This window comes from Moschus berezovskii, chromosome 21 (genome assembly GCF_049115385.1).
Source record: "Moschus berezovskii isolate FMDL1 chromosome 21, NW_MosBer_1.0, whole genome shotgun sequence".
NCBI classification, from domain to species: domain Eukaryota; kingdom Metazoa; phylum Chordata; class Mammalia; order Artiodactyla; family Moschidae; genus Moschus; species Moschus berezovskii.
Genome location: NC_142480.1, coordinates 4,412,667 through 4,430,536, shown reverse-complemented (window position 1 = coordinate 4,430,536; position 17,870 = coordinate 4,412,667). Strand labels below are relative to the sequence as shown.

Below are 17,870 nucleotides of genomic sequence, written 5' to 3'. Positions count from 1 at the left end.
TGGTGAGAGTGTCTTAATCTTTTTTTATCACCTTCTATGCTTGGTACTCTTCGGGACAGATACTGGAGTGGACTTCAGCTTCTGCCACAGTGAAGATTACCATGTCTCTGTCAGGAAAGAGACCAAGGTAGGCCATGATCAAAAATCTTGTCTTGGTTTGAGTCTTCATTTAAGGGTGTGTTTGGTATTATTAAAAACTCTTAAGTTAAAAAGTTAGCTATTATCAATAATAAATACCTATGAAACATGTTGATTAATTGATAGCATGTAACATTGAGATTGAATAGCAGAAGAGATACGGTCCATGTGGGAAATGATTGTATAGACAGATTGTAGAATCTTACTCTTGGCTTTTTCATAATGAATTATTTTTTCCTTGTTATAAAAAAATAATAATTTAATAATTAAGAATTTGGTCAATACAAATATAGACACCCATGAAGAAAACGAGACCCAAACAGTAGAAACGGACCACATAACAGTCACAATGACTGGTGGCATATGAGTTGTAGGTGATGAAGTATCTGAAACACTGAGATCCAGCACCCAATGTGTTCAAACTTTAATTTGGAAAGGATTTTGTAGACAACTGTGAGAAATACGCAAACATTATGTTCTAAAGTTTATAAGTTTAGGTTTATTATTAATGGATAATAGATAGAATCATTAGAGAAGGAGGAAGGGGAAAATGAAGCATTATTCAACCATGAGGTGAGGCAAAATATATTACTAATAAATTTTGAAAACACTGAAGCCCATTGAGAAATAGATGGATCAAGTATGTTACTTCTTTGGCTAAGGATCATGTAGACATGGCTATTTAAGAGTTAGTTCTATTCTGGATCGGTTCCAAGGTTGAGTTTGTTCTCTTTGTTAATAAAAAAAAATGTGTATGTGTAATGAAAACTTAATAGATGCATAAAAAATGGAGTAAGTGATGTGGAAAGGAAGGATCAATGTAGATAAGATCCTAATCTTCTTTTATAAGCTAGTATGTTCTTACCCCACAGACTGGACACACTTGAGGTGATTTAACCATCTTCCGTGATCCCAAGCATTCATTAGAAGTACAGAGGCCAGTGTAAGTAATAGGAAAAGTTCTTGTGTTGGTTTGAGTATTTACCTAAGAGTATTTACTGTATGATTAGTGTGAATTAATGAGTTAATAAACAGAGAGAAATTGTGCCAATCCTGGACCAATGATGATGACTGGTGGTTTGAATCACAGATGATAAATAATGTGTGCCTGAAACTCTGAGGTCTGGGAGGAGGAAATCCAACACGTTATCTCTGCTTGTAAAGATCCTATAGATAGAAATCAGGAATATACAGGGATCTTATTTTTTTCTGTGTTCATTCATGCATGTAAATAAAGCTGGATAAGTATATCCTTATCCAATTAAAAACCGTGTGGTCATGCAAGAAATACTGTTAATAAATTTGAAAAGAAGTCCAAAGAGAAACAAACAGCGCATGACTGTTAAGTTTTGGGGTAAGAATAATATAGACAATAGTCAGAGTCACTGCTCATTTTCTTGTTAAGAGAAAATGAAATAATTTAGAGTATTCTAAATTAATGATTGTCTAAAAATGAAATGCAGAAGCAAGGATCAATGAAGATTAGTTCTCAATTTTTTATCATTTGCTCTGCCATGTACTTCTTAGAATGGATGCCCTTGAGCTGACTTAAGAATCTTCCATGGTCTGGAGCCCTGTGGCTGCAGCTGTGTATTAGGACAACGGAGAGCAATGTGAGTACCAGCCAATGTACTTGTCTTGGATTAAGCCATATTTTTAAAAGATATTATTAAAAATTAAATATCATCAAAAATTCAAAAAATATGATGTCAAATACCCTTGATACAAAGCAATATGACAATTAATCCATATATGAAGCACTGAGATCCGTTAATGAAAGAGTTGAGTGTCGGCAGAAATGATTGTTTAGATGGATGTCAGAGATATTCAAGGGTCTTACTCATGATTTATTTGTGTAACTTATGCTCACTTAAATAATAATGAATTATTAAGCAAATGTAGATTTCAGTAGGGAAAAGAGCCCCTCCTGGACCTTATGACTGGAAGCATGGGAACCTATGGTGAATACTGTGTATCTGTAACCCTGATTCTGCACAAAGCAAAATCTAGTCAATCTTTGATTTTAATGACCCCAGAGATGGATGTTAGGAAAACACAAATGTCATATTTCATTCTGGGGCTTGCGTATTTAGATATATTAATGACAATCAATAAGAAAACCATTAAAAATGTAAAAGAACACATAAAAAGAAGAAAGGGAAGCATTGTCCACTAGGAACATATGTGGTGAGGTAAGAAATATTATTAATAAAATTGAAAACATTCATGCCTATTAAGCTAAGTATTTTGCCTTCTTACAGAAAAAGTCATAAAGACACTGATATGTAAGAGTCAACATTATTGTTCTGGGTCAGTTTCAAGTTTAAGGGTTTCTTTTGTTAAGAGAAAAAAATGATAGACTATGAAAAATTAATAAATGCCTAAATGAGTAAATGAAAGGTAGAAAACAAGGATCAGTGGCGATAAGCTCTCCATTTTATCGTACCCTCTGCTCTGTACTCCTTAGAATGGGTACACTTAAACTGGTAGAAGCATTCTTCCACAGTCATGAGATCTCTGGTTGGATTCATGTGTTAGGACTGTGGAGGCCATATGAGTAATAGAGAAATTTTGGTCTTAGTTTCAATATTTTGTTTAAAGGTATTGACTTTATTATTGTGAACTGTGAAATACAATCAATGAAATCCAAATAGCCCCGTGTGAAATATGGGATTAATATGAAGCATTATATGATTAATTCATATAATGAAAACAGAATAATTAAAGAAACAATGACATGAAAGTGGTTCGATATATGAGATTTCTAAGCTTTTTGGTGGTTCCAATAAAACCATTTAAAAGTTACTATTACTGAATTATGAATTGAGCAATAAATAATATAGAAATAATGAGTTAAAAGAAGTATGACATTGAATTGACGATAACTACTAGTGGTATATGAGTTGTGTCTGATAAATACATGTCTGGAACTCTGAGGTCTAATGCAAAAGAAATGTCTTTTTTCTCTTACATTTTCATTCTTAATTATAATTGAACCAAAGAAAGAATCAACAAAAATATATGTCAGTCAGTGAAGAGAAAGTCTCAGTATTTTTATCACAGTCTCTATTTAATACTTTTCAGAATCAAAGTTCAAGCCTTTATTGTGATCAAAGTTATCATTTTCATGTTGCTATGGGACAGAAACCCAGGAGAGTAATGGCCAAGATTTCTCTCCTGGTTTGGTGAATTGTCTGAAGTGTTAATTCCTTATGATTCAGAACTTGAAATTTGGAGTGGAAGAATCAGTGACCCTAAATTTTTTTTCTCTCTCTTTTTCTTTGGTTTTCATGGACTATACTGTATTCATGAGAATCAACGCCTTTGAGCTGAATAAACTGTCAATAGTCCATGGTCATGGACCTTAGGATTGTAGAAACCCATGTGAGTAATGATCACGTGTAAGGGGGTGTACCTAGGAGAGATGAGTGGAATTAATGGTTAAAGGATATAGAAATCAGTGAAGAGAAGAAAGGACAATGTTGATTACTGGTGGTGTATGAATTGTGAATGATGGACGCGTTATTGGAACTCTGAGGTCCAATGCAAATTAGAATCAAGTCCATCCATTATCCTGATGGGAATGACACTATAGCAGAGGTCAAGAATGCATCAGGGTCTCATTGTGCTTGTTTTGTTGGGGGGACCTTCTGTTGAGTAGAATGGACAAATAGAGTAGGTCTTCCTAAGTGCATGAAGAGATGTAAAGGTGAAAGGTGGAAGACAATTGCCAGTCCTGGAAGCCTGGGTTCAGACAAGGTAGACTATGAATATGGCTAGGACACCTCAGATTTCAATGAGGAAGCCATGGGCCATAAATGTTAGCACTTAGGGAAAGGATGGCGGGGAAGGGTAAGTAATAGGCAGCCTTTGTCTTGCGGCTCTACAGTAAGATCCAAGCAGTTTGGTTTCAAGAAATTCCCCCACATACCCTAAGTTAAGGAAAGCCTGCCTGGAAGCAGGGAGCTGTGGAGAGTGTCTCCACGGTCCTGATGATCTGCTTTGTTTTATCCTTCTCAGAGTGAATGCATGGGATCTGATGGAGGGATTCCTCATGGAGCACCAGCCTAGGATGGCATCTTTGTTGCTGGAGCCATAGAACCTAGAGCCATGTGAGAATGATCTCATTCCTCATCTGCTCTAGGGTGGTTTCTCTAAAAGTAAAGATAACACTATTAATTTAGGTGACAGAAAATGAAAGAAGGCCATTTTTATCAGTTTCTTGATGAACATGGAAGTGATGCAGAGGTCAGGCGATAAGACAGAGATGGAATAAGAGATGTCTTATGGCGATAAGACAAAGATAAGACAGAGATGGAATGATGTGAAAAATTTCTAGAGACCTATGAGCCATGTGATACCTCGTTGGCCTCCTTTTAACCCCATAGTGTTAAAATTGTCATTAGTGAATTAAGGCATGAATCAGTTACCAGTGTTGAATGAAAAGTCATGGTTTCTGGATCAATGATGATCCATGCCAGCATATAAGACAGCGATGATGTGTGTCTGGAACTCTGAGGTCCGATAGAAAAAAAATATGGGTTTTCTCTTCATGGATTTTTATTGGTTTTTTTGTAATTGAGCCAATGAAAGTATCAAAAAGCATGGATACACCTCCATGAAGGGCAAATTTCTATCTCTGTGCTCTCTTTCTCTGCTTGGTACTTTTCAGAATAGAAGCTCATGGTGATTTCAGCCTCCATGGTGACCAAGGTCGTGAGCTTCAGGTAGCTCTGAGGCAGAGAGCCCGGTGAGTATTTATTCAATAAATAATATAGAAATAAATGAGGTGAAAGAAGATAACATTGGATGATTGATGCCTACTAGTTTCATGTAAGTTATGTGTGATGAGGAGGCTGAGGTATTACCATAAAGGGAATCTAAGAATTTGGGGGGAGGCATTTTGGGCTCCAAAATCACTGCAGATGCTGATTGCAGCCAGGAAATTAAAAGACACTTACTCCTTGGAAGGGAAGTTATGACCAACCTTGATAGCATATTAAAAAGCAGAGACATTACTTTGCCAACAAAGGTCCGTCTAGTCAAGGCTATGGTTTTTCTAGTGGTCATGTATGGATGTGAGAGTTGGACTGTCAAGAAAGCTGATTGCCGAAGAATTGATACTTTTGAACTGTGGTGCTGGAGAAGACTCTTGAGAGTCCCTTGGACTGCAAGGAGATCCAACCAGTCCATTCTAAAGGAGATCAATCCTGGGTGTTCATTGGAAGGACTGATGCTAAAGCTGAAACTCCAATACTTTGGCCACCTCATGCAACGAGTTGACTCACTGGAAAAGACTCTGATGCTGGGAGGGATTGGGGGTGGGAGGAGACGGGGACGACAGAGAATGAGATGGCTGGATGGCATCACCGACTCGATGGACATGAGTTTGAGTGAACTCCGGGAGTTGGTGATGGACAGGGAGGCCTGGCGTGCTGTGATTCATGGGGTCACAAAGAGTCGGACACGACTGAGCGACTGAATTGAACTGAACTGAACTGAATTTGTGCTGGAATGCATTTTTTAGGAGCCAGGAGACCATTTTGAGCATTACCTGCTCTTTAACTCTTTTGCTGTTTCCTATTGGTAATTATTTTTCCAATAAGATGTTTTAAATATAATCAAATAATGTTAGTCACTCAGTTGCTTCTAACTCTTTGTGACTCTATGGACTGTAACCTACCAGACTGTTCTATCCATGCGATTTTGCTGGCAAGATACTGAAGTGGGTTGCCATTGCCTTCTTCAGATAATCAAATAAGGGCATTTTTATCCCATTGATAAATAAGTAATGAATATGAAGCTTTCTATTGATTAATGCATTGTGATTCCTTACAATAAATATGAGACAGATATGAGATGAGAGTTTCTGCAGAGATATATTAGCTATAACAAGGTTTTGTTGAGTATTTTCCAAGTACAGAGTGTTAAAATTTTAATTAAGCCTTTTCCCCTGATTTTGTGCCTTACAATTGCATCTCTGTGTTAGAAATAGAAAGCCCAATTGTCAGTCATAGCCAGCCTTCTTGTCTTGGTTTGTTTGCTTATTTTTACCTGAAAGAAATTTGGTCAAATTTGTCATGGATTTGTTGATTTCTGCGTTTGTGTTATTTGTGTGTATCTGTGTGTATTAAGGTTACAGTTTGAAATTTTCATACAGAATAACAAAAAGTCAATTATAGCTCAGTGAAAAGTAGAGAATTTGATGAAATATTAGTTGATTAATATATAAATAAAAAACAGCATCTAATTTTAAAAAAGATGCTGAAATCACATTGCTGTGAAATTGAACTATTTATACTAGTGATGTCCTCGGCTTGTTAGGTTTTCTGAATAATAGAGTTTTAAAATGTTTATGAATGGATTACTTGTTTAGTCAGTAAACAAATAGAAATGAAAAAACAGAGTCACACATATGGACCAATTATGCTTACCATTCCAGGAAGAGTCCTGGAGGATGAAAACATTTCTGAAGTGTCTTTCTGAGATCTGACACAGAATATAAGTAGCCTATGTCTTTTGTTGAAATTGTTTCTATGAAGAGTTATCTGGAATACAAAAAGATCATATTCTTGTTAATTTCATAGTTATAGTATTTATTAATAATGAGTCTATGATGAAATCATTAAACACATAAATAAACATGTAAGGAAAACTTGTGAAAGTGTTCTCATATGAGTATCTTCTTTTTAGACAAGGTATTGTGAATAAAAATTCAAAATTCTGAATTCCGTTAAACTGGTGAGGGTCACCCCTTTGGCCAGAATGCTATAGACGTGCTTATATGATAGCCATTTATTTATTCTTTTTCAGACTGAAGATTGAAGTTTTCTTTTAGTAAGTTTAACGAATAAACATAGGAAGAATAAATAATGAGCAATTACATGTGGTATGAATGAAATGCCCCGAGTAAGGATTAGTGGTGATTCGGCTCAATAGTTTGACCCTCTTTTGTGTTTTGTGCTCCTCAGAGTGAATGCACTAGAGGTGATTTAGCATCTGTCATGGGCCCCAGACCTGCGGTCGCCTCTGAATAATAACAAAATGGAGATTAGTGTAATAGCTGAAGTTCCATTTTCAGTATTTTTTATTAAAGAAATTCACTCAATCATTAAGAAATGTGAAATATGAGTAAAGAAGGTAGCTGCATTTCTGTGTTTAGTATGTATCCATGAACCATTGTACTGATTAATCCTAAATGGAAAATGACTATTAATGTGAGATATATTAAACTAGCAATAATTCTGGATACACCAAAGTTCCTGTGTCTTTAATTGCACTGCTAAAATTATTAGTGAATTTATGATTTATACAATAAATAAATAGAAATGTATGTAGAAAAAGAGGGTCAGTATTGGATCAGTGATGACTACCCGTGGCGTATGAGTCATGTATGATGAACACATGTCTGGAACTCTGAGATCCAATGCAAATGGAATCTATTCCATTGTGTTGTTTGAAGGGATCCTATAGTCAAAGGTTATGAATATTAAGATATATTTGTTTTGGTTATTATTTCCATGCATTTGTTTTCTATTCTTATGATTTGATAGTTAATTAAAAATTTATGAAATAAATAATGATGACTATAAAGACTTCAATAATAAAAATATGTGGTTTTAGGAAATAATACTAACATAGATTGATACATTAATATATATTGAAAAGACTGATATCCATTAGGTAAAAATGTGCTAGAAAGATGTTATCTCTTTGGTTGAGAGTGATTTGGAAAATGATAGATAATAGTTACTGACTGACTCAGTAATCAATTTGACATTAGATTCATTAAGGGAAAAAGAAGTCAATATTATCATCATTTAGTAATGACTAAGTTAGTGTGCAAATGACGCGCAGGTTATTGGATCAATGGGAAGAATATCTGAATATTTTTTTCACCTCGTCTGCTTGTTATTCTTCAGAAGAGGTGTTCCGGATTCTTCAGCCTTTACTGTGTTCAGTCATCGGTTGCCTCTGTGTCAGGAAAGCCCTAAGGTAAATAATGGGCCAGGTTGTTGGCTTGGATGTTATGTTTGAGGGTGCTCGTGGTGTTATTAAAAAGTATGAAATTAATAAAAATGTTGCCCATAGTTCAGTGGTAAATATGATAAGAAACATTGTTTTGATGAATAAATAATGTGTAGGATTGAGGTTGAACAAAGCAAGAGAAACCTTCTGAATGAGAAAATAGTCTGTAAACTGAGATTATGAATACGAAGGTCTTGTTCCTGGGACATTTACTGAATCATATATTAGTTTTATTAGTATCAGTTCACTGGTGGTTTAATCAATACACATATAGAAATGAACGAAGAGAAGAGACTAAATCACGGACCAATGATGATGATCGTTTCGGGTAGAGTCCTGAACGATGAAAACACGTCTGAAACTCTGAGGTCCAACCCAGAACACCTGTAGCCTCCTCCCTTTTCAAAACTGCTTTCCTAGAGCGAGGTCTGGATTATTCAAAGAACATATTCTTGTATTGATTTTCTGGACTTAGATTTGTTGTTATATATTAATGGATCTGGGATGGAACCATTAAGTAAATATAAATTAATGTATAAGGAAAAAATAGGGTGAAGTATGGTCGAAATTGAACGCATTTTCTGAGGGTCACTTATTTGACCAAGATAGAAATGCATAAATAAGAGGCAGTTTAATTATTGTGTTTTTTCTTTTAACAAGACAAAAAAATTGAGAGAATAAGAAAAAATAATAAATACCTAAATATTGAGTAAACTTAGTTCTCAATATTTTTATTGCATTTTCTGTACTCCCCAGAATGAATGCAGTAGAATAATTTAACATCTTCCATGGATGCAAGCTCTGTAGTTGCCTCTGTAAAATAGGAGGATGGAGATTCATGTGAGTAATAGTTGTTCTTTTTTCCAGTCTGTTTTGTCATTAGGGTGATTCACAGTATTATTAGGAATGTGGGATATAAGTAAAGAAGGCAGCTGTATCTCAGTGTTGAGTATGAATATCAGTTCAGTCAGTTCAGTTCAGTTGCTCAGTCATGTCTGACTCTTTGTGACCCCATGGACTGCAGCATGCCAGGCTGCATATATCCATATAATTGGGTAATATGACAATCTATAAATAAACAGTTAATTAAAAAAAAAAGATGAATGGAGTAAGACACTAATTATCAAAATATGTAGTGAGACAAGAAAGACTATTACAGTATTATGGAAACCCTGAAGTTCAATTAATAGTGAATGGTACATGACTGATACCACTTAGGGAAAGGATATGGGTGACAGGATCTAAGTGAAAGAAATACTTCAGATGCTGGCACAGAGGTGAGATCCCAGTGGTTCATTTTTGACAGGTTTTGTGTGTGTCCTAAGTTAAGGATGGCCTGAATAATAATGTGAATGTGGAAGCTGGGAACAATGGAGATTGTCTCCACCATCTTGATGGTCTGCTTTGCTTTTATATTCCTCACAGTAGGAGCATTAGACCTGAAGGAAGGATTCCTCACGGATCACCTGCTTAGGATGGCCTCTTTGTTGTTGGAATCGGAGACCCGTGTGAGCATAATCAAATTTGTGGTCTTGGTTGAATGAATGGCTTGTCTAATGTTTTGCTGTGTTATTAATATATTTGAAGTATGGTTAAAGAAGGTCGTTTTAATCCTGTTGAGAGTGAAGAGGTTAGTATGAAGCATTATATTGATTACTGCCTATGTGAAAAACTGATCGTAGGTACGAAAGACATAATGGTGTGAGTATTTTTCTAGAAACTTGAGTGTTGGCTGTGTCAAGTCTTTTGTTGGGTTTTGTGAATCATAGAGTTATAAATTATAATTAGTGAATAAATGAATTAATAAGTTAACAATACAAAATGAGGAGCCAGTCTTCTTTTCTGGATCAATGATGATAAATGCCGGCGTATGAGTCATTGGTAATGAATAATACGTGTCTGAAACTCTGAGATCCAATAGAAAAGCCGTGTCTTTCTATTCAAGCATTTTCATTGGTCATGATAATTGAGCCAATGAAAGCATCGATAAACAAGTCTGCAGATCAATGGAGAGAAGGTTTCGATCTCTGTTATCACCTTCTTTGTTTGATACTTTTCAGAATAGAAGCTCAAGGTGATTTCAGCCTCTGCTGTGATCAATATCATTTTCAGGAAAGAGCAAGGTGAGTAATGCTCAAAAATTTCATCTTGGTTTGTGTTGTTTAAGTGTTTGCATAATATTCTTTGAAAGTAGTAAATATAAGCAAAAGGTTAACTGTGTCCCCGTGATAAATATGACTTGAGACCATATGTTGATTAGTTGATAATAGATAACATTGATATTTAATAGTGAAAGGTACAATCTATTTTGGTATTAATTAAAGAAGAGTCAGGGATGTTTAATGGCTTGCTCTTTGGTTTTTGCTACTCAAATGTTTATTTTGTTATTATCAGTGAAGTACTGATTTAATTGATATGAATATAACTATAAATGAACTAAAAGTGGGCCCAAGTGAACCAGTGATGATGATAGCCTGACCATGGATGATGTAAAAAAGAGTCTGGTACTCTGAGGTCCAACAAAACCCATACGCTTTTTCTTTGTTTATTTCTTCCTGTGCACAGGTGTTAAGAATGTACAAAGTTCAAGTTCTTAGACTGAGTTAAAAAATTATTACTGTATCAATGAAAGCACCATTAAGGATATATAGATAGTAGATGAATGGAAACAGTGAATTATTATCTAATTATGAACATATATGATGAAGCAAGAGATATTAATAAAAACTGCCAACACTGATGTCCATTTTGAAATGGATGGTTCAAGGGTGTCACCTCTCTGGCCAAGTGTCACGATAGACCTGAACTATTCAGAGTTGACTTAATTGTTCTGAGTCAATTTAAAGTTTTTCTTTTAAGAGAAAGCAATGTCTGCATTCAAAAAGAAGTTATAAATTCCTAAATGACTGGTTAAATGAAAAGTAGATGAGTCAGTGGTGATAAATTTTTTCTTTTCTTCTCATTGGTCATGTTTTATGTAGTTCAAAGTGGACACATCAACTATTTGAGTCTCCTGTAATGCACCTCATGATTGTATCTCTATGTTAGAAGCCCAGAGTCCAATGTGAATAATGGTCAAATTTCTCATCACAGTTCCAGCAATTTTTTTTCCTCTGTGTATACAGTGCATTATTTGGAATTTCCATGTACAATAACTGAAGGGAAATGCAGGTCAGTGATAAATATAGAACATTATGGAACATGAACTGATTAACTCATAGATGAATAACAGCGTATTATTTATTGGGATTAGCATATATACACTACTGATGCTATATATAAAATAATTAAATAATGAGAACCTACTGTACAGCACAGGGAACTCAACTCAGTGCTCTGTGATGACCTAAATGGGAAGGAAATTTAAAAAGGAGGGGGCATATGTATACATATAGTTGATTCGCTTTGCCATACAGTTGAAACTAACACAATATTGTAGCCCAATTATACTCCAATAAATCAACATATATTCAATATAAAAATATTAGTGAATTATAAAAAATTAAAATGAGTACACTGCTGTGAGAATGATTAGTCAATAAATAGATTAGTCAATGAACAGTTAGAAATAAACAGCAAAATGGGGGCTCAGTCATGGGCCAGTGATGATCATGTAAAGAAGAGTTCTGAATAGTGAAAACATGTCTGAAACTCTGAGGTCCAACACAGAACATAAGTAATCTGTTCCCTGTGTGAAATTATTTCTGTAGACATATGTCAAGAATGTAAAAATGTATATTCGGGTATTGATGTCATAGACTTACATTTGTTATTATTAACGGATCTGTGATGGTGGAAGCATTAAGCAAATAAAAATAAATATATAAGAAAAATAGGATGAAGGATTGTCCATATTAGAATTTTGTGAGACAAAAGATACTATTAATACACATCGGAGACACTGGTGCCCACAAAATAAATGAGTGAGAGTTACCTATTTGAACCAGATTGGCTAGAAATGCATATGCAAGAGTCAGTTTAGTTATTCTGCCTCCAACTAAAGACTGAATGTTCACTTGTAACAAAATAAAAATTACTGAGAGAAAGGAAAAATAGTAACTGCTCGACTAAATGAAATATGGAAAATAAGGATTAATGGCAATTAGGTATGAATATTTTTCTCATCTTTGTTCCGTACTCCTCAGAATGAAGACAATAGAGATGTTTCAGCATATTTCATGGGCATGAGCTCTATGGTTGCCTCTGAACAGGAGGAGGATGAAGGGTAACGTGAGTGATAGTTGAAATTTTTCTGTTTATTCTTTTATTAATATAACGCAATATGTTATTAATAAATGTGGAATATAATAAGGCACCACATTTCAGTGTTCAGTATGGATATATGAACCATATAGAAAGTTGAGAGTGTTAATGAGATATATTAAAGTAAGAATAATTCTAGGTACATCCAGGCAATTTTTGTTTTTTTAATTGTACTGCTAACAGTATTAGTGAATTTGTGGCTTATAAAATAAAGAAATAGAAGCGCACATAGAAAAAAGAGGGATAATCTTGGATCAATGGTGACTTCCCACAGTGTATGAGTCGTGTACGGTAAATATGTGTCTGAAACCCTGAGGCTTGTTGTCTATTTGAAATGACCTTATAGGCAGTGGTTAGAAATATACAAAGATCTTTGTTTTGGTTTTTATGATCACGTCAGTTCAGTTCAGTTAATCAGGCATGTCTGACTCTTTGCGACTCCATGGACTGCAGCATTCCAGGCTTCCCTGTCCATCACCAACTCCCAGAGCATACTCAAACTCATGTCCATCGCATCAGTGATACCATCCAGCCATCTCATCCTCTGTCGTCCCCTTCTCCTCCTGCCTTGACTCTTTCCCATCATCAGTCTTTTCCAGTGAGTCAGTTCTTTGCATAAGGTGGCCAAAGTATTGGAGCTTCAGCATCAGTCCTTCCAATGAATATTCAGGACCAATTTCCTTTAGGATGGACTGGTTGGATCTCCTTGCAGTCCAAGGGACTCTCAAGAGTTCTCTAACACCACAGTTTAAAAGCATCAATTCTTCGGCGCTCAGCTTTCTTTATGGTCCAACTCTCACATCCATACATGGCTGTGGAAAAATCATGGCTTTGACTAGGCAGACCTTTGTCTGCAGTGTAATGTTTCTGCTTTTTAATATGCTCTCTAGATTGGTCATGACTTTTCTTCCATGTATTTCTGTTTTTATAATTGAATCCATGAAATAGTCAATATAAAAATGTGTAAAAATTTAAAAAGATGAATGTGAAGCCTTTTTCAATTATAAAAATGTGGTTAGGAAAAATTAGTATCATGTAGTAATATATTAATATATATTGAAAATACTGATACCCATCGAGAAAGATTAGGGTGTCATCTTTTTGCCCAAGGATGATGTAGAAAGTGACAGGTATTAGGTACTGACTGGGTCAGTTCCAACTTTGACAATAAGTTCAACAGTTACTAATTATATGTTAGTCAATGTCTCAGTTACTGTGCAAATAAACAGTGGGATATTTGGGTCACTGGAGAGAATAGCTCACTATTTTTATCACCTTGTCTGCTTATTATTCTGCAGGTGGATGTTGCTGTTCCCTCAGCTTCTGCTGTGCTTGGTAGTCACACCACCTCTGTGTCGGGAAGGAACTTATTGTCTGAGGATCCTTATGGTATTATTAAAAAAGTATTCAATTAATCAAAACGTTACTCATAGTTCAATGATAAATATGATAAGGATTATTTTGAATAATTGGTAATGGCCAAGATTGAGGTCCAAAATTAGAAGAGAAAGGGCTTTCTTGGGAAATGATTCTATAAACTAGGGTTATGGATATTCAAGGGTTTTATTCTTGGGATGTTTAGTGAATCATATATTATTTTTATTAATGCCAATTAATAAATTGATTTAATGAGTACAAATATAGAAATAAGGGGAAAAGAGACTCAGTGTTGGACCAATGATGTTTGTGATGGGAAGAGCCCTGAACAATGAAAACTATGCTTGAGACTCTGAGATCCAATCCCGAACATTGGTAGTGGCTTCCTTCTGGTGAAAGTATTTCTATCTAGAGAGATATCAGGAATATAAGTAGATTATATTCTCACATTGATTTCATACACTTTGATTTGTCATAATTAAGAGATCTGTGATGGAGCCATTAAGCAAACATAAATATACATAAGGAAAACTAAGGTAAAACTTTGTCCAAAGATGAACATACTGAGTGACGCAAAAGATACTGTAATGAACACTGAAGTCCCTAAGTCCCATTAAATAAATGGTTGAGGGTCACCTCTTTGACCAAGGTTAGATAGAAATGCCTAAGAGGGAGATTAATTGTTCTGCCACAGACTAAAGACTGAGTTTTTCCTTTCAACAAGATAAAAAATATATAGCAGAAGGAAAAGTAATAAATACCTAAATACTGAGAAAATAGCACGTAGAAAACAAGGATCAGTGGTTATTAGGTCTCAATGTTTTTATCAGCTGTGTTTTGTACTGTTTAGAATGAAGGCAGTTTAGATGATTTAGTGTCTTCCATGGACAAATGAGCTCTGTAGTTTCCTCTGTATAATAAGAGCATGGAGATTAATGTCAGTGATAGTTGAGGATCTCTGTTTTTTTATTAAATTAATTTACTGTATTATTAAGAAATACAGAATAAAATAAAGAAGGCAGCTGCTTTTCAGTGTTGAACATTGATATAAACAATTATATAAAGCACGTATGAAAAACAACCTATTAGATACATTTAAGTAAGAATTATTCTAAACACATTAAGATTTTTTTTTAATTGTACTGCTAAAATTATTGAATTTTACTTAATCAGTACAAGCAGAAATAAATGTAGGAAAATAGAACAATGTGGGATCGATGAGCGATGTATGGTGAACGCTTGTCCGGAATTCAGCATTAAAGTAATCTAGTCCATGGCAACCCACTCCAGTGTTCTTGCCTGGAGAATCCCAGGGACGGGGGAGCCTGGTGGGCTTCCGTCTATGGGGTCACACAGAGTCGGACACGACTGACGTGACTTAGCAGCAGCAGCAGCAGCAGCAGTCCATTCTCAACTTGAGAAGGCATCCTATAGAGAGAGGTCAGGAACAAATGAGGGGCTTATCTGTCGTCTTTGTGTTCATGAATTTTCATTGTATTATTATAATTGGAAAATGAGAGAATCCATAAATATATAATTAAAAATAAAGATGGATGAAATGAAGCAATTTCCAATTACTGAAATACGTGGTGAGCCACGAAATACTATTAATATACCAAGGACACCCTGAATTTCAATTACTAATGAATGGCACACTGCTGTTACCACTTAGGTTACGGTTGAGGGGGACAGAATAAGTGATCAGAGAGGTGTATGCTCAGTTGTGTCCGTCTCCTTGTGACCTCGTGGACTATAACCTGTCAAGCTCCTCTTTACATGGAACTTTCCGGGCAAGAATGCTGGAATGGGTTGCCATTTCCCACTCCAGGGGATCTTCCTGACCCTAGGGATTGAACCCACGTCTCTTGTGTCTTCCACACCAGTAAGTGGATTCTCTACCACTTTGCCTCCTGGGAAGCTTCTGGTCACTAGTGAAAGTCACTCAGTCGTGTATGACTCTGTGACCCCATGGAGTGTATAGTCCATGGAATTCTCCAGGCCAGAATACTGGAGTGGGTAGCCTTTCCCTTCTCCAGGGGATCTTCCCAACGCATGGATTGAACCCAGGTCTCCCTCATAGCAGGCGGATTCTTTACCAGCTGAGCTACAAGGGAAGCCTGTGAAGCTCCTAGTCAACCTTTCTATTCTGGCTCAGTGGTAATATCAAAATGGTTCATTGTCAAAAGGTTTTCTACGTATCCTAAGTTAAGGATAGCCTGAATAATTCTGTGAGTGTGGAAACAAGAAGCAGTGGAGAGAGTTTCTCTACCACATTGATGGGCCATTTTGCTTTATACCCCTCAGAGTGAATGCATGGGACCTTAAGGAAGGATCCCTTCTGGAGCACCAGCCTAGGATGGCATCTTTGTTGTAGGAGCCAGGAGACCTATGTGGGTATCATTTCATTCCTAGTCTGGGACTGAATGATTTCTCTAAAACTAATGACTTCACTAATCACATGGGTGAAAAAAATGAAAGAAGGTGCCTTTTATTCCCAAAGAACTCATCAGTTCAGTCGGTCAGTCATGTCTGACTCTTTGTGACCCCGAGGATTGCAGCATGCCAGGCTTTCCTGTCCAACTCCTGGAGCTTGCTTAAAGTCATGTCCATTGAGCCAGTGATGCCAAGGAGCCGATAGGAAGCTAAAAGCTGATAATAAATTTAAGAGAGTTATAATGATGAGGGTCCCTTGGACTGCAAGGAGATCCAACCTAGATCCAGTCCATCCTAAAGGAAATCAGTCCTGAATATTCATTGGAAGGACTGATGCTGAAGCTAAAGCTCCAATACTTTGGCCACCTGATGCAAAGAACTGACTCATTGGAAAAGACTCTGATGCTGGAAAAGATTGAAGGCAGGAGGAGAAGGGGATGACAGGATGAGCTGGTTGGCTGGCATCACCGACATGAGTTTGAGTAGACTCTGGGAGTTGGTGATGGACAGGGAAGCCTGGAGTGCTGCACTCTGTGGAGTAGCAAAGAACCAATATCGAATGAAGAGGAAGTCATCGTTTGTGGATCAGTGATGATCAATACCAGCATATGAGCCATTGATGATGAATAATATGTGTCTGGAACTCTGAGGTCCAATATGAAAGAAATGTAGTCTTTCTCTTCATGCATTTTCATTGCTTATGGTAAATGAACCATTAAAAACATCAATAAACATGCCTGCAGGTCAAAGGAGAGAAAGTTTCCATATCTGGGATCACCTTCTCTGCTTATTACTTTTCAGAATAGAAGCTCAAGGTGACTTTAGCCTCCGTGGTGATCAAGGTCATGAGCTTCAGATTGCTATGGGGCAGAGAGCCAGGTGAGTAATGTCCAGGGTTATGGTCTGGTTTGGGGACTTGTTTTCAGAGTTTTTATTGTATTTTCAAAAACAATAGATAGAAGCAAAAGATTAACGTGGCCCAATAATATGTATGATATGTAACCTTATATTGATTAACTGATAATATATAGCAGTGATATTTATTAGTGAAAGGTATAATCTATCTTGATGTTAATTAGAAGTAGGGGTATTCAAGTGTCTAGTTCTTTGTTTTATTTTGCTAATCATGTATTATTTTCAATGAATGAGGATTTAATAGAAATAAATAGATAAATGAATGAACTAAAACTTGGTCTCAGGTGTACCAGTGATGATTAGCAGATGAGTCATGGACAACAAATGATAAAGGTCTGGAACCCCGAGGCCCAATGCATTCCACACTCCATTTCTTTGTTTACTTTTTCCTGTAGGCAGATGTTAGGAATGTTTACAGTTCAAGTTCTAAGACTGAGTTTTAAAATTATTAATAGATCACTGAGAGTACCATTAAAGATACAGATAAAAGATGAAGAAGAACGAATATATTATTGTCTAATTTTGAACATAGATGGTGAGAAAAGAAATCGTAATAAAAATTCCCAACTCTGATGACCATTATGAATTAGGTTACCCCTTTGGCTAAGATTCAGATCAGTTCAGTTCACTTAGTCATGTCCGACACTTTGGGACCCCATGGACTGCAGCACCAGGCTTCCCTGTCCATCACCAACTCCCAGGGCTTACTCAAACTC

The 17,870-nt window shown here is 36.1% G+C and overlaps 1 long non-coding RNA gene, 10 other non-coding genes and 1 pseudogene across 12 annotated transcripts in view; all 12 read left to right on the top strand.

Annotated features, from left to right (window-relative positions):
• Nucleotides 1-17,870, top strand: part of LOC129550657 (uncharacterized) — a 69,215-nt gene that overhangs the window by 46,050 nt on the left and 5,295 nt on the right. For both annotated transcript variants that reach the window (XR_016035723.1, XR_016035724.1), the window contains exons 14-25: nt 60-127; nt 1,011-1,081; nt 1,666-1,751; nt 4,811-4,888; nt 8,061-8,133; nt 8,923-9,006; nt 9,592-9,674; nt 10,227-10,289; nt 11,148-11,337; nt 12,312-12,396; nt 13,728-13,818; nt 17,041-17,118. This is a non-coding gene — a long non-coding RNA (uncharacterized LOC129550657). The remainder of the gene's footprint in view (nt 1-59; nt 128-1,010; nt 1,082-1,665; nt 1,752-4,810; nt 4,889-8,060; nt 8,134-8,922; nt 9,007-9,591; nt 9,675-10,226; nt 10,290-11,147; nt 11,338-12,311; nt 12,397-13,727; nt 13,819-17,040; nt 17,119-17,870) is intronic.
• Nucleotides 475-543, top strand: LOC148774473 (small nucleolar RNA SNORD113/SNORD114 family). The gene has a single exon (XR_016035749.1). It is a non-coding gene; the product is annotated as a small nucleolar RNA SNORD113/SNORD114 family (small nucleolar RNA).
• On the top strand, nt 1,193-1,265 carry LOC129550780 (small nucleolar RNA SNORD113/SNORD114 family). Its single transcript, XR_008684915.1, has one exon. It is a non-coding gene; the product is annotated as a small nucleolar RNA SNORD113/SNORD114 family (small nucleolar RNA).
• LOC129550783 (small nucleolar RNA SNORD113/SNORD114 family) lies at nt 3,010-3,081 on the top strand. The gene has a single exon (XR_008684918.1). It is a non-coding gene; the product is annotated as a small nucleolar RNA SNORD113/SNORD114 family (small nucleolar RNA).
• On the top strand, nt 3,611-3,682 carry LOC129550784 (small nucleolar RNA SNORD113/SNORD114 family). The gene has a single exon (XR_008684919.2). It is a non-coding gene; the product is annotated as a small nucleolar RNA SNORD113/SNORD114 family (small nucleolar RNA).
• Nucleotides 4,596-4,663, top strand: LOC129550790 (small nucleolar RNA SNORD113/SNORD114 family; annotated as a pseudogene).
• Nucleotides 7,494-7,565, top strand: LOC129550771 (small nucleolar RNA SNORD113/SNORD114 family). The gene has a single exon (XR_008684908.1). It is a non-coding gene; the product is annotated as a small nucleolar RNA SNORD113/SNORD114 family (small nucleolar RNA).
• On the top strand, nt 8,469-8,540 carry LOC129550795 (small nucleolar RNA SNORD113/SNORD114 family). The gene has a single exon (XR_008684927.2). It is a non-coding gene; the product is annotated as a small nucleolar RNA SNORD113/SNORD114 family (small nucleolar RNA).
• LOC129550774 (small nucleolar RNA SNORD113/SNORD114 family) lies at nt 10,010-10,084 on the top strand. The gene has a single exon (XR_008684910.1). It is a non-coding gene; the product is annotated as a small nucleolar RNA SNORD113/SNORD114 family (small nucleolar RNA).
• Nucleotides 11,762-11,830, top strand: LOC129550803 (small nucleolar RNA SNORD113/SNORD114 family). The gene has a single exon (XR_008684933.2). It is a non-coding gene; the product is annotated as a small nucleolar RNA SNORD113/SNORD114 family (small nucleolar RNA).
• On the top strand, nt 12,680-12,751 carry LOC129550805 (small nucleolar RNA SNORD113/SNORD114 family). Its single transcript, XR_008684934.1, has one exon. It is a non-coding gene; the product is annotated as a small nucleolar RNA SNORD113/SNORD114 family (small nucleolar RNA).
• Nucleotides 16,821-16,895, top strand: LOC129550777 (small nucleolar RNA SNORD113/SNORD114 family). The gene has a single exon (XR_008684913.1). It is a non-coding gene; the product is annotated as a small nucleolar RNA SNORD113/SNORD114 family (small nucleolar RNA).